The following is a 15914-nucleotide window of genomic DNA, read 5'->3' as shown; positions in this document are numbered from 1 at the left end:
CTCCAAACCTCTTTAGTTCTCCAAGCCCTGTTGACTCACACCTCACACCTCAGCATTTCTTTCTGACTTTACCCCTTGCCCTCGTCTCCAGCCCACATGGCATTCCGCTGCCAGACTAGCCTTCTTTAAATACTACTCTCATCATGTCACCATTTTGCTCAAAAACCTACCATGTTCTTGTGTCTCATCTAATCTCCTTGGCCTTCAGGGCCCAATACAACCCAGCCCCTCTATCTACTCACCCTCATTTTCAGTTACGCTACAGTGTTGCCAATATTCTGGTTGGGTGTGATGAGCTACTGGCTCATGTGAAAACCATCCTCCTTCCCACCTCCCTGTACTGAAAATGCCTTCCCTGCTCTCCTCTGCCTTGTCAAATCCTAGCATCCTCCATGAAGGCAGTGACGCTTGAACTGAACTCCAGGCCTTCCTTCTAGACAACTCCAGCCCCTCGGGTGACCTACAATATTTACACCACACAAATAACCAAAGGAAGTAAATCCTCAACCAGGAGTAGACTGAGTTCCCAAAGTTCATCAGTAAGTCAACTGTCTGAAATTCAAACTCCATTTATCCTGAAGGAAAATAAATGGGAAATAGGTTCCTAGGCTCACAAAACTTATGCAATCCACAATGTAACAGCTATGGTACAAGTGTACTTTTCCAACTACACAGAACCACTCGTTATAACACACTCAAAAGAAAAACACATTCTGATTTCAGTTAATGTCAGGACCCTAGAATGAGGGCCACACTCTAGAAAAAGACAATTCTAGAGACTAGGAAGCCAAAGGCCCAGGGGGTAAATCCAGACACTTTTCACCCATCTGCCCCAATCAGACTTCTAGAGTCTGAACTCCAGTTTCCAATCCAGCCCATGGACGTGAGTCTGCTTTAATTCACGTGTAAAATCTTCTCATTCAACAGAAGCAAGCCCCTGGAAAAGTGCGGAGGAATTGGGTCCGCCTGCTCCCAGACTCACAGCAGCCCAGGCAGCAGTCACAGGAAACACGCCTTCTCGGGACAGTTCCAGGCTGCAGAGACTTCCAAGCATTGCCACAGAGAAAGGCATCAGGGAGAACATGGGAAATTCTTTACTGTGCCCAGAGAATGGAGCAGGGCACACGGGTCTAGTTTTAGCACACACAGGATTTGGTGCCCACTCTCCAGTGGGGACTAGGTTCTAGGGTCAGGGAAAAAAGCCATCTATAGCCAAAATGACCCTTGAGAATCTCCTGAGTCTCCCACAAAGTACTGTACACATGCTTCAGGCGACCTCATGTAGTCATTGTTGTACCCATTCAAGTTTCAGAAGCTTCAAGGCTGACTAAAGGATGGAACTAAAGGAAAGGCTGAACGTGGGCTGGCCTTTCGCATCACTCTGCCCCCACGAAGACTAGCAAATCCCTAATGTGGATCGGACCTTCTCCGGGGCTCCTGCTTGCTTGCAGCCTTTGCTTTATCTTGTTTTAATATTAAGCCTCTGTGACTCTAGTATACATTAACAAATGTATTTGTTGTGAGGATTAAGGTGGAAGGTGGTTAGTTTTCTGAAGTGAGCTGAGAACTGGACGGACCCCATGGTGCACAGAAAAACCTGGTTGAGAACTCTGGCACTGAAGAGACCCAGCTTCAGATCACAGGTCCACTGCTTACTGGCGTGTAACTGTGGACAAGTCACTGCAAAAAGCCTCTTTTTTCCTCATATATAAGTAAAATGGAGATAACAGTGCCTACCTCACAGGGGCTGCTGGGAAGGTTAAGAAAGAACGTTCAGTATATGTAAGCTATTATTCCCAGCATCCACAGCAGGCATGAGCATATCTTTTGTACCCATGCAGACTTGGCCAGAGTTGACCCCACCAGCCATGTTACCAAGGATCAAACAGATAGCTTGTCTCTACCTTCTCGAATCGCTTGAACTAGACTGTCTCATCTGATCTCAGGTTTAGTTCAGGCAGCTGTGACCATTAAGAATGACAAACATAGGGGCAAAGTAGAAAAATGGGAAGGCCTATACGTTATAATACAAAATGAAAAAGCAGACTTTGGGATTATGTGCATACGTCAAACACAGCTACGCAAAAAGTACATACAGTCAACAGGATCCCAGGAGGCTACAGAGACTAATAGTTGGTGCTTCACTGTAAATTATCTTTGCTTTTAGTGCAAAGCTTTTAAAAGGATCATTTTTAAAATGAGGGCACTGAATGAGATCTGCAGTTTTACTAACCTTTGTTTCTGTCTCTTCCCCAGGCTGGCAAGAGTCTAACAAACGATGTTTAACAGTAGTTGATTGACTCTGTGTACTATTTTTCCATTTCAATGCTGATCCAAATTTTAGCCAACAATCCACATTTACAAAGGGTTCATAATAACATTATGAAAACAAATCACTGCCACAGGTGTGATAATGATAAGCACAGCTAAGTAAACAAGAAACAATTAGTTGCTCAATTTATCAAAAATATGAGGCACTCATATTCAAGGTCAATCTCATTCTAAAGGAATTAAGCATGCTCAGCTTGGGGAGTGAGACCTGATACCAGCTCTAGTAACAATGTCTAGAGTTAGACCAATCCAGTCTCAGAAATTCCTATTATGTCATCCACAGCCAATCAGAACTTGGAATCCGCAGGAAAACATACAGACTTGCAATTCCCAACAAAAGCAAGGAAACTTGATGTTTTGGGTAGCTTTGGTGTCCTTATTCTGGGTTAAGGTATAGTTTCTGTTAAGCCTTTTGAAATGCCGGAAACAGTCCCCTGGCTCCCGTGGGTTCCTTTGCAGATGCGGTTGGAACCATCAGGCTCAGTCAGCTCCAGGCAGCAGACTGTGGTGGGACAACTGATCGGCCAGCCCTAAGCGCCTGCTTAATCCTAGCTCTCAAAGGGCAGATGCATCTTGGGATTGGGCAGAGGGGAGCTATGCCAGAAAACCCTAAGAAACATCTGCACACAGATGACTCAGCCACCCCTCCCCATCTCGGGGCTTATCATGACTGAGGAGGAGGGATTGGAAGACATATATTGATAATTTGAAAACACTGCCCTATGTATGTGCACGCACACCCCCACACACACACCCCAATGCCTACCACAGAATTGAGACTCACGGGTCTAAATCAACTTGCAATATCAGGAATGCATTACACTTACTTAAATACACGCACGCACGCACGCACACGCACACACACACACAGAAAAAGGTGATGGATTCACCAGGAGCTCAGTAGGAGACACAGTACCAGCTATTCCCGGGCACCAGTAACTAGTTATTAATTAGAAGGCATCACCTGAGAGGCAAATTGCTTTGTAAGAGGCTACTGCTCTGTACCTACAGGAAAAAAAAGGCCCATCTCCATCAAGGCTAATCAATCAACGACTTCAGATATTTTAAATGAGGAATCAGAGGTGGGCCACTGCTTCCACAAGCACAGGACACAATCGGACTGAGTTCTGCTCCTGATCTTTGATACGCCTGCCTTCACTGTTTGCCCCTTGAGCTACGGCCTCATCTCCTGCGGCTGGTCCTAACCACCCCCATCCCCACCGCTCTGCCAGCCCAGACCCTGCAGCCAGGGCCTCCAGAGCTGCCCATTCCCGAAAGTCTGTTTCATTGCTGTCTCAAGGCCCAAAACAGAACAGAAGGCAGAAATGAAAGGCAAGTAGAATAAAAAAGAAACTTGGATGCACAAAGTAACAAGAGAAAAAGCTGTTTCTCGGACAATCAAGGAAAATAAGCACAAGTAGCATTTCATAACCAGAAATACGTACGAGTGCACAGCACGAAACCAAACTGTCTAATCTCCAAACTGTCTAATCTAATTCTGGAGGCACTATAAACTTGATGGCCGTACGGGGGCTCCATTTGACGTTTCAAAGAATCAAAGGTTGTAAAGTTGTGATCTTGATACTTTTCTATTCACAGGTCCAATAACTGCCTAACAGCAGTGTCCTGCCCTTTCCCAGATGATTAGTGCTGAGTTTGTTGTTGGGTTTTCTTCTTCCAGCTTATGTGGGTCCTCAGAGAGTACTCTCTGCTAAAGCAAAATGCCAAAACAGGAGCAGAACTTTCTGGCCATCCGCGTGCAATTAGGATCCCATAAAAATCCCACTCAGATAACTCAACACCTAAAAGTGCACTGCCTGGGCCAGCTGAGGCTCACCGGAAGGAGCGCCAGTCCAGGAGAAGCCTCGCCAGGTCTGGATTTTCTGATCTGTCAAATGAGGGTCATGACGGTGAAACAACAGCCCTCAGATTGTTGGGAGGAAGAATAAATAGCATAGCACTTCATAAACTGTAAAGTTTGGGCACCTGACAGCATAGCAGTGTTGTTATAATTAACCACATTGCTCTCTCCCCCTGGATACAATGGAGTAAAGTATACCAAGGTACTATCACTACTTGTTCTCAAAAGAACCTATCTGTTTGGCCGATATTCTATGTAAATAAAGATGTATCATGGTTATTCTTTTCTTGAGAAAATATAGGGTTTTTTTTCCTCCAAAAATTTTATGATAGCCATTTAAATTTCCGTGGCAAAGAATATCATTTATGTACTGAACAGTATGTGCCCCCCAGTCAACTAAAAAGCAGCAGGAGTTATTTCTGGGAGGGAGGAGGGCCAAGGGTCATGGAGATCCAAGAGAGACACGGACCTGAATCAATAACAACAGTTAAATTTTACGTGGCTCTAAGTGCTGTACCAACAATATCTCATTTAAGGCTGACAACCCTCTGAGATAGATACTATTATTATTTCCTCACTTTACAGGTGAAGAAAAAGACCGAAAGTGGTTTAGGCAACTTACCAAGGTAACAAAGCTACTCACTAGCAGAGCTAGGACTCCAAGGCCATGCTCTTCACCACTGCACTACACTGCCTTGTTCAGCTATTTCCACAGACAAATCAATCTCGAGTCAACAGAAGCTTTCTACAGACGCTCTGTGCTTCGAGAAAGTGTTCCATCCTTTTGACATTTACTGAGCACTGGCTACAGGCCAAGCCAAAGACCTTCACCCTATCTGTCCAGGGGTGCATCAATTCCAGGGTGGACCTTGTGTCTAAAGACAACTCAGAAAAGCATTGAAAAGTGCTTAAAAAAAACACTGTAGTAATGCACAGAATGGGCTATAAAATACTTTATTCTATTGTTATAGGTTCCTCAAAACCTGCTTGGGATAACAATCAATTCATTAAGGACGTATGCTCCATGGTGGGAAGACTTTCCTGTGGTATCATAAACTACAGTTTACAGCAGAAAGCAATCCAGCAGGCCTACATCAGCCCCCAGCCCTACCTATCCTATCCCACCCCTCTTATTCATTTCTCTGTATAAGTAAATGTTCTATTACATACATGCAATAGATCATAAAACCCCCAAATACTGCATACGCATTTTTGTGTGCTATGGGAACATATTTCCACCTTTAGGGAAGTTGGTTACAATTAGCTGGGACTTCACTGAGACACTAGGAGAGGCTACAGCAGGTGCAGGCTCCCTACGAGGCTCCATCTGTAGCAAATGTTCAATCCACACCACTGATCAGCTGGTGACTTTACTGATGTCTCTGTCTTCCCTTTTATACTGGCTGTCTCAGGCAGTTGCTAACCACAGATTTTCCCAATGTAAACTACTCCACGAAATGTTCATCTTAAGTGTCTCAAGGTACTACCATACAGAAATTAACTTCAAAAATAACACCTAGTTAAAAACAAACTCTTATTTTCCTCTCAATTTATTAGGTATATAAAACAAGCATTTGGAGTTGATTGTAGATCTCTTAATTTCACAATTTATGTACTGTTACAGCTTTGTTTGCACAAGCATTTTAATTTAAGCCAAACTTTTCTAGTTGGACACATGGAATTTAAGCCCTGAGAGCAGAGACCATGATTTAGCATTCAGTACTCGTCCTCTGTAACCTGCCTTACAATTCACAAAGCAGCACAGTACTCGAGCAGACCTCAGGGAGCTTACAGAGGTGGCAGGGAGAGACAATCAAATAATCAATGCAAGAATGAAAGAGCTATGAAAGAACAGATCACAGCCAGCAGGGAGATCTGCTCAGTCTGAGCATCAGTCATGGAAGGGTCCCTAGAGCAAGTGGGATCACGCTGACATCTCAAGGATGAGTCAGAGTTGGCTAAGGGGTGGTAGCGTGGGGCAATCCGGAGGAGAGAATGGCACGAGCATGAACCCGAGGCAGAAGCACGGCCTAATGGAGGAGCCCTAGGAAGCCCCTTGGATGTGGGTATAGCGTATACAGCATGAGACTGCAGAGGTGGGCAGACCAGGTTATGCAGGGCTTTGAAGGCCACACTGAGGAACTGGTCTTTATCCCAAGAGTGGTGAGGAACAACTGAACGGTTATTGTATGTGGTCTGGAGGCAGGTATGGAGGTCATCAGATGTATATTTTGAAAAGCTCACTCTGGCTAAAGTGTGAAAGCAGACTTAAAAGAGGCAAGAAGGGGTTCAGGGAGGTCATTTAGACTCTTACAACATTTTAGGTGAGAGACAACGTTAGCCCAGACAAGAGAGGTGGCTTTGAAAATGCAAGGAGGGACTTGAGAGAGTTAGAAGATGAAATGCATGGGACTCAGCGGGTGGGAAACAGTGAGGAAGAAGATGCTCTTAAGGACGAGCCTTAGGCTTTGGGCTTACAAGACCTTAGGCTCACAAGAAGGATAGTGGTCAGTGGTCCTATTCACCAAGTATGGGAATAAGAGGAGGATTGGGTTTAGGAGGAATGTAGTAGGTTCAATTTGGGACATCTTAAAGTCAGACACTTGCTGACCTCCAAGGGTTGATGTCAGAAAGGTGTTGAAAGTTCTGGTTCAGTAACTGATACTATTACGTATCTACCCAGATGGGAGACTAACGGTCCCTTATAAATAACCTAAAACCAGTAGAAAGAGAGCTTGGATAATGAAGTATTTTCTTAAAGTCATGAACTTCTAACAATACTGTGCAAGCAACATATGAAACAAAACCATCTCAAAAATGTCAGCATAAGTTCTGCTTTTGGGAATATGCCTTTCAAGAGAAATTTAATTCCATTTACTATTCTACACAAAAAATTCTTCAAATTTTGGCATCCTAATTTAAACTAGGCAACAAACAAGAAACTTCAAAATGGAGAAGGAAAAGTAACTATTCCCTAAAATGAACAATGAGGGGTCTTTGCATTACCCAAACAGCTCATTCACCCAAAGTTTTGAGTTAAGAGTAAGAAAAGAGAATTAACTTTTACTGAAGATTTATATCTCAGACACTTCAAGACACTCTTCATTTAATCTTCATGGCCCTATGAGGCAGGAATTGTGTTCCCATTTTCCAAATGAGTAAACTGAGATGGAGAAGTTGAGAAACTTACCTAAGGCATCGTAACTAGTAAGGGCAGAAATGCCAATCAAACAAGTCTAGTCAAGTCCCTTTACCAAGGTCCAAGACCAGGAAAGGGAAGAAGCAGCTATTTCCTTGATGCCAATCCTCTGCTGTGGAGGTCAAATGTTGGGATGTTTAGTTTGAAAAGTTGGCTTTTTTTTTTTAAATCATCACCTGCAATTCAGTAACTACATTCTTAGCCTTAAGATAACTTTAATTTTTAAAAATAAATCTATTTATTTTATTTTTGGCCGCGTTGGGTCTTCATTGCTGCGTGTGGGCTTTTCTCTGGTTGCGGCGAGCAGGGGCTACTCTTCATTGCGGTGCGCAGGCTTCTTATTGCGGTGGCTTCTCTTGTTGGGGAGCACGGGCTTAGGCGCGAGGGCTTCAGTAGTTGTGGGCCACGGGCTCAGTAGTTGTGGCACACGGGCTTAGTTGCTCCGCAGCATGTGGGATCTTCTCGGACCAGGGCTCGAACCCATGTCCCCTGCATTGGCAGGCAGATTCTTAACCACTGCGCCACCAGGGAAGCCCGATAACCTTAATTTTTAAAGAGTTGTCTTTGTCAATTCAATCCTCTCTGCTTCAGCTTCTTAAAAAGAGTTTTACTTGGTAAGACATATAAATCTCACCCGAAAAGGCTTTGTAAGGTTTAGTTATAACTGCTTATAAAATTCGGATCAAAATGTAAACTCAAATCTCAAAAAACCAAATGTTTGTTTTCCATCAAATGTCTACTGTATGTTTCCAGCCAAAATCCATTGAAACTATGGTGAATAAGCCACCCCTAACTTATAAAACAATTTTACAAAAACCACTTATTCTTAAGCCAAACTCAGAACTTATCTCCCTAAAGAAATAATGCTATGAGGTAAGTTCCTTGCCAGGCCACAAAAGCTTAACAACTCAAATGGTCAACCAAGGATTCTATGCATGCTAACAGGAAATATTACATAGTCCTTACAAATGACAAGTATGTACACTATATAGAAATGGGCAATATGCAAATAGAATCATGATAAATGAGGGGAAAAATAAAAACTAGTAAGTACACAGATTACACAATGTTTAAAAATGTAAATGTATGTTTGATATGCTAGAGTGGGACACAGTTTAATTTTCTTTTAAGAAGATGTAGATACACACACACACACACACACACATAGATACACACACATACACACACACACACATATACACACACATTTTGTATGTATGTGTGCATATGGAAGTATAGGTATGTACATATACGTGTGTATGTATCTGTGTGTATAAAGCTCTTCATCACCAAATGTTTTAAAGTCTATTAACCCTCCAGGCACCTGAGATAGCAGCTCTTCTCAACTTGGCACTGCCCGCCCACAGCCCGGCTCACGACACCCTGCCTGGCACAGACTCAGGTAGGCCACTGGCTCAGATGCTGGGCAAAGTGACTAAGGCAACACTGAGGGTGGAGCTGGAGTTACAAAAGGAAGAAGGGAGCAAGGGGCAGGTGGCCTCAGGCAGGTGAGGCAGGCACCGGGTAGGGCGGAAAGAGCATGAGTTTCCAACTCAGAAAGACTGGGTGCAAACCCTAGCTCGGCCCCTCACCAACCGTGTGACCTCAAGCAAGTTACACGATCTTTCTGAGCTTCAGTTTTTCTTCTACAAAATGGGAAAAATAAAGTCTATTTTTCCCATCGCATCTGTGTGAGGGTCAAAGGGATTCTACACTAGCTCCTGTACAGGCTTCTCCTCACATGGCTAGAACCCTTCCTTTCTTTCTTTCTTTTTTTTTTTTAACATCTTTATTGGGGTATAATTGCTTTACAATGCTGTGTTAGTTTCTGCTTTAAAACAAAGTGAATCAGTTATACATATATGAACCCTCCCTTTCTTGACCAGTTTAGAGTCAGTTTCCTCGTCTGCCAAGTGGCGACAGTAACAACAGGATATCTGAGGACTAAAGGAAGGTCTATGGCAATGGATCTGTCAATTGCAGCCCTATACAAACACCGGTTATCAATGTATCCTGGGACTATGGGGTAACAGGAATAACTGTAGGGTTCATTGACATGTCACGTGTGAAAAAATGTTTTGAATGGAGGCAGCAGCATGATAAGACCAGTAACCTGTCACCATAAAAAATTATTCCAGTATTATTGACTACATTCCTTATGCCGTATATTACATTCCCATGACTTATTTATTTTATAACTGAAGTTTGTACCACTTAATCCTCTTCACCTATTTTGCCCAACCCACAACCCTCTTCCCCTCTGGCAACCATTAGTTTGTCCTCTGTATCTATTTCTGTTTTGTTTTGTTTGATTTTTTTAGATTCCACATAAAAGTGAGATCATACGGTGTTTGTCTTTCTCTGACTTATTTCACTCAGCGTAATACTCTCTAGGTACAGCTGTGCTGTTGCAAATGGCAAAATTTCATTCTCTTTTATGGCTGAATAATATTCCATTGTATAACATAACACATCTTTATCCATTCATCTATCTACAGACACTTAGGTTGTTTCCATACCTTGGCCATTGTAATAATGCTGCAGTGAACATAGGGATGCACGTTATCTTTTTGAATTATCTTTCTGAATTAGTGTTTTTGGTTTTCTTAAGGTAAATACCCAGAAGTAAAATTGCTGTATCATATGTAGTTCTATTTGTAATTTTTTGAGGAACCTCCCATACTGTTTTCCACAGTGGCTGCACCAATTTACATTCCCAACAACAGGGCACAAGGGTTTCCTTTTCTCTACATCCTTGCCAACACTTGTTATTTTTTGTCTTTTTGATGGTAAGTCATTCTGACAGGTGTGAGGTGATAGTTCATTGTGGTTTTGATTTGCATTTCCCTGATTAGTGATATTGACATCTTTTCATGTGTCTGTTGGCCATTTATATGTCTTCATGGGAGAAATGTCTATTTATGTCCTCTGCCCATTTTTTAATCAGATTGTTTTTTAATATTAAGTTAATTATAATTTGGATATTAACCCCTTATCAAATATATCACTTGCAAACATCTTCTCCCATTCAGTAGGCTGCCTCTTCACTTTGTTGATGGTTTCCCTCACTGTACAAAATCTATAGATTCCATGCAATCACTCTCAAAATACCAATGGCATTTTTCACTGAACTAGAACAAAAAGTCCTAAAATTTGTATGGAACCACAAAAGACCCCGAATAGCCAAAGCAATCTTGAGAAAGAAGAACAAAGCTGGAGGTATCACATTCCCTGATGTCAAACTAAACTACAAAACTATAATAATCAAAACAGTATGGTACGGGCACAAAAACAGACATATAGATCCATGGAACAGAATAGAAAGCTCAAAAATAAACTCACACTTATATGGTCAATTACTCTACGACAGAGAAGGCAAGAGTATACAATGGGGAAAAGATAGCCTCTTCGATAAATGGTGTTGGGAAATCTGGACAACTACATGCAGAAGACTGAAACTGGGCCATTTTCTTACACCATCTACAAAAATAAGCTCAAAATGGATTAAAGACTTAAATGTAAGACCTGAAACCATAAAACTCCTAGAAGAAAACATAGGCAACACACTCTTTGACATCAGTCTTTTAGATCTGTCTCCCTAGGTGAGGGCAACAAAAACAAAAATAAACAAATGGGCTCATGCATTTTAAAGACCACTGGGCACACATAACATCAGAAAGCTAGATTCAGTGGCAGAGCTTGAAGCCAACTGGAGAGCAAGCAGGGAGATGCTCAGCCTGCTTTGAACCTCAGCCAAGAGGCAACTTCATCTCTCCTCCTGTTCTTGTCACAGGAAAACTGACAGTAAGAAAAAGAGGGCACTAAACCAGATAAGGCCAGATCATTCTCTTCAAAGGTCACTGACACCGAAGTCCTGACTCTTCAAAAGGTCCTTCAAATTAATCAGTCAAAATCTCTGCAAAGAAGTCTCACTGAATTCCATGGGCTCAAAGACAACTGTTATTCTCCCAAATTTGTTGCAGTAAAAATAATGGCAGGACTCAGCTCAAACGCTTCCTCCTCAGAAAGACCTTCTTGGCCACCTTCTCCTAAAAGAACAGTCTCCCCATCCCCTTATTCTCTTTATTTTTCAGAAGACTGTGTTATATGGCTACTTACTTGTTTGCCCCACAGAATATATCTCTAGGTGGGCAGAAACATAGTTTATTCGCTGCTGTGTCCCCAGTTTTGTACAGAGTCAGCACTTAAAACATTTACTGGTTGAATGAATGAGTAAACACTGCATATAACACCTTAAGTAACCTGTTTATTTCCTTTTCAGAAAATTCCATATAGTACAGAAGATAAATCAATTATATCATTTACAATTGAGTATCTTTTTAGAAATTGGGCATCAGGTTTTAGCTCCTGAATGTAACATATTACAACACTGTTGCCATGAGCAAGTGAGATCTAACTTAAAACCCAGATCATCTCTACTGAGTAATACCCTTCCCAGGAATACAGGACTTCCTAGCTGAGGACTGCAGGCATGGTCCCTCTCCTGTCACAGGACCACTCTGTACAATGTTGTTTCTGCTCGGAAAACGCATTTCTTTTAGGAAACTGAAATTCTTATCTGGATGCTGTGTCAAAGATAAGGATCCTTCAGGAAAAGGGGGAATACTGAGTGGTGGTGAGTTCTTAGACCTTGATGGCATAAATAAAGGCTCGTCTGCAAGTCACCATCCACCAGGGGTTCAGAAGTGGAAATCAAAGAGCTGTTGCCACCAGGACTGCAGACCTGTGGCTTCAGGGCCTGCCCTTGTGTCAGAATCACCCCACTCCCAGCTTGTCTCATACGGGAGAGCTGTTGGGAAGTGCAGCAAAGGATTTGAAAGCAGGACACAAATCCAATACATGCAGTTTTCTCAAGGTACTTTCTTAAAAACATATTCTCAAATGGGAGAATTCTGAAATCATGTTATGCCATAATAAATCAGGCAATGCCTCCTTTAAAACTAATCTAACAAGTGATTTACTTAACAAATTAACTTCAAGTTCTACAAACCCACTGGGTCAAAGGCTATATCAGTCTTTTCACTCTAAGGGAAAACACATATAAATAACCAGGGAAATAAATGCAGATTTGGCTGCTTTTCCACATAACAAAACTGCCCTTAGACAAAAAGAACCTTCTCCCCAAATCCCCTAACGGAAAACACTGGGCCCCAGCTCTGGAGGGGAGTAGGGAGCTGCACCTTCCAGAAGCACTACTCTCAGATCGTATGACTTTCTCAGAATGAGGCCTGGCTGCAGGTTCCAGCCCTGCTCAAACTTACTGTCCAACAACCCACAAGGTACATTTTCAAGCAAGAGCCTGAACCCTCCAATGAAAAATTGTGTAACAGCGGCAAACTCCTTTCTAAAATTCTCTCCCAAAACTTGCATCTTATTGTAAACCAAGGGTTCTTATGTCTACATGCAATATTGATCTGTGTGTACATGTGTGGTTTTCTAGAGAGACCTCATAGTGTTCAGAGGCTCAAAAGGGGTGTATGTCAAAAGAAGTTAAAACACCACTCTTTTAAAGGGTGGTGAAACTTTTTCCTTTGGATTATTTTGGGAAACCAAAGTTTCTCAGAGCCGCCTCTGGTTTCTATCAAGCTGGGAACTGTCTGGCGTCAAACACTTTTTCCCAGGAGGAATACGAGGAATCCGGAGGACCAGCTGCCACACTCCTTTTGTGGGTGCAGATCCCTCACATTCCCGGGGTACCCAACGACAGCCTGCAGGACCTCACTGTTCATGCAGCCTCTGAGATCAAGACAGCAAGTCAGCGAGGTCTCTACTTAGGATGCTGATTCTTGAATTTGCTTTGGACTCTTGGATGTTGGCATTTTTCACTGCAAGGCTGTGATACTTCATAATAACTGTTTTTTCTCAGAAACACATTATTTTATCCAGCTTCCTAAGAAAGATCAAAATTAATGTTGAGTCTTCAATGCTTCAGGACATCACTCAAGATGCAGGGCACATCTCCATAGAAACTTTCCTCCTGGGCAAGTTTTTTCTTCAACTGAGCGTTTCTACATCAAAAACTAACCCTTTCTAAGGGGGAAGTTTATAGCAATACAAGCCCACCTTAAGAAGCAGGAAACATCTCGAATAAACAACCTAACCTTGCACCTCAAGCAATTAGAGAAAGAAGAACAAAAAAACCCCAAAGCTAGCAGAAGGAAAGAAATCATAAAAATCAGATCAGAAATAAATGAAAAAGAAATGAAGGAAACGATAGCAAAGATCAATAAAACTAAAAGCTGGTTCTTTGAGAAGATAAACAAAATAGATAAACCACTAGCCAGACTCATCAAGAAAAAAAGGGAGAAGACTCAAATCAATAGAATTAGAAATGAAAAAGGAGAGGTAACAACTGACACTGCAGAGATAAAAGAGATCATGAGAGATTACTACAAGCAACTCTATGCCAATAAAATGGACAATCTGGAAGAAATGGACAAATTCTTAGAAATGCACAACCTGCCAAGACTGAATCAGGAAGAAATAGAAAATATGAACAGACCAATCACAAGCACTGAAATTGAAACTGTGATTAAAAATCTTCCAACAAAGAAAAGCCCAGGACCAGACGGCTTCACAGGCGAATTCTATCAAACATTTAGAGAAGAGCTAACACCTATCCTTCTCAAACTCTTCCAAAATATAGCAGAGGGAGGACCACTCCCTAACTCCTTCTACGAGGCCACCATCACCTTGATACCAAAACCAGACAAGGATGTCACAAAGAAAGAAAACTACAGGCCAATATCACTGATGAACATAGATGCAAAAATCCTCAACAAAATACTAGCAAACAGAATCCAACAGCACATTAAAAGGATCATACACCATGATCAAGTGGGGTTTATTCCAGGAATGCAAGGATTCTTCAATATACGCAAATCTATCAATGTGATAAACCATATTAACAAATTGAAGGAGAAAAACCATATGATCATCTCAATAGATGCAGAGAAAGCTTTTGACAAAATTCAACACCCATTTATGATAAAAACCCTGCAGAAAGTAGGCATAGAGGGAACTTTCCTCAACATAATAAAGGCCATATATGACAAGCCCACAGCAAACATCATCCTCAATGGTGAAAAACTGAAAGCATTTCCACTAAGATCAGGAACAAGACAAGGTTGCCCACTCTCACCACTATTATTCAACATTGTTTTGGAAGTTTTAGCCACAGCAATCAGAGAAGAAAAGGAAATAAAAGGAATCCAAATTGGAAAAGAAGAAGTAAAGCTGTCACTGTTTGCAGATGACATGATCCTATACATAGAGAACCCTAAAGATGCTACCAGAAAACTACTAGAGCTAATCAATGAATTTGGTAAAGTGGCAGGGTACAAAATTAATGCACAGAAATCTCTGGCATTCCTATATACTAATGATGAAAAATCTGAAAGTGAAATCAAGAAAACACTCCCATTTACCACTGCAACAAAAAGAATAAAATATCTAGGAATAAACCTACCTAAGGAGACAAAAAACCTGTATGCAGAAAATTATAAGACACTGATGAAAGAAATTAAAGATGATATAAATAGATGGAGAGATATACCATGTTCTTGGATTGGAAGAATCAACATTGTGAAAATGACTCTACTACCCAAAGCAATCTATAGATTCAATGCAATCCCTATCAAACTACCACTGGCATTTTTCACAGAACTAGAACAAAAAATTTCACAATTTGTATGGAAACACAAAAGACCCCGAATAGCCAAAGCAATCTTGAGAACGAAAGAAGGAACTGGAGGAATCAGACTCCCTGACTTCAGACTATACTACAAAGCTACAGTCATCAAGACGGTATGGTACTGGCACAAAAACAGAAAGATAGATCAATGGAACAGGATAGAAAGCCCAGAGATAAACCCATGCACATATGGACACCTTATCTTTGATAAAGGTGGCAGTAATGTACAACGGAGAAAGGACAGCCTCTTCAATAAGTGGTGCTGGGAAAACTGGACAGGTACATGTAAAAGTATGAGATTAGATCACTCCCTAACACCATACACAAAAATAAGCTCAAAATGGATTAAAGACCTAAATGTAAGGCCAGAAACTATCAAACTCTTAGAGGAAAACATAGGCAGAACACTCTATGACATAAATCAAAGCAAGATCCCTTCTGACCCACCTCCTAGAGTAATGGAAATAAAAACAAAAATAAACAAATGGGACCTAATGAAACTTCAAAGCTTTTGCACAGCAAAGGAAACCATAAACAAGACCAAAAGACAACCCTCAGAATGGGAGAAAATATTTGCAAATGAAGCAACCGACAAAGGATTAATCTCCAAAATTTACAAGCAGCTCATGCAGCTCAATAACAAGAAAACAAACAACCCAATCCAAAAATGGGCAGAAGACCTAAATAGACATTTCTCCAAAGAAGATATACAGACTGCCAACAAACACATGAAAGAATGCTCAACATCATTAATCATTAGAGAAATGCAAATCAAAACTACAACGAGATATCATCTCACACCAGTCAGA

At 41.5% G+C, this 15914-nt stretch overlaps 1 protein-coding gene across 2 annotated transcripts in view; it reads right to left on the bottom strand.

Annotated features, from left to right (window-relative positions):
• TEX2 (testis expressed 2) overlaps positions 1-15914 on the bottom strand; it is a 110295-nt gene that overhangs the window by 76759 nt on the left and 17622 nt on the right. The gene's annotated exons all lie outside the window — the stretch shown is intronic.

The sequence above is a fragment of the Aethalodelphis obliquidens genome, unplaced genomic scaffold, assembly GCF_003676395.1.
Source record: "Aethalodelphis obliquidens isolate GAN/ISIS:26980383/991018 unplaced genomic scaffold, ASM367639v1 scaffold44, whole genome shotgun sequence".
Classification (NCBI taxonomy): domain Eukaryota; kingdom Metazoa; phylum Chordata; class Mammalia; order Artiodactyla; family Delphinidae; genus Aethalodelphis; species Aethalodelphis obliquidens.
Note: the sequence above shows the minus strand (reverse complement) of the source record. Positions and strands in the feature narration are given on the sequence as shown.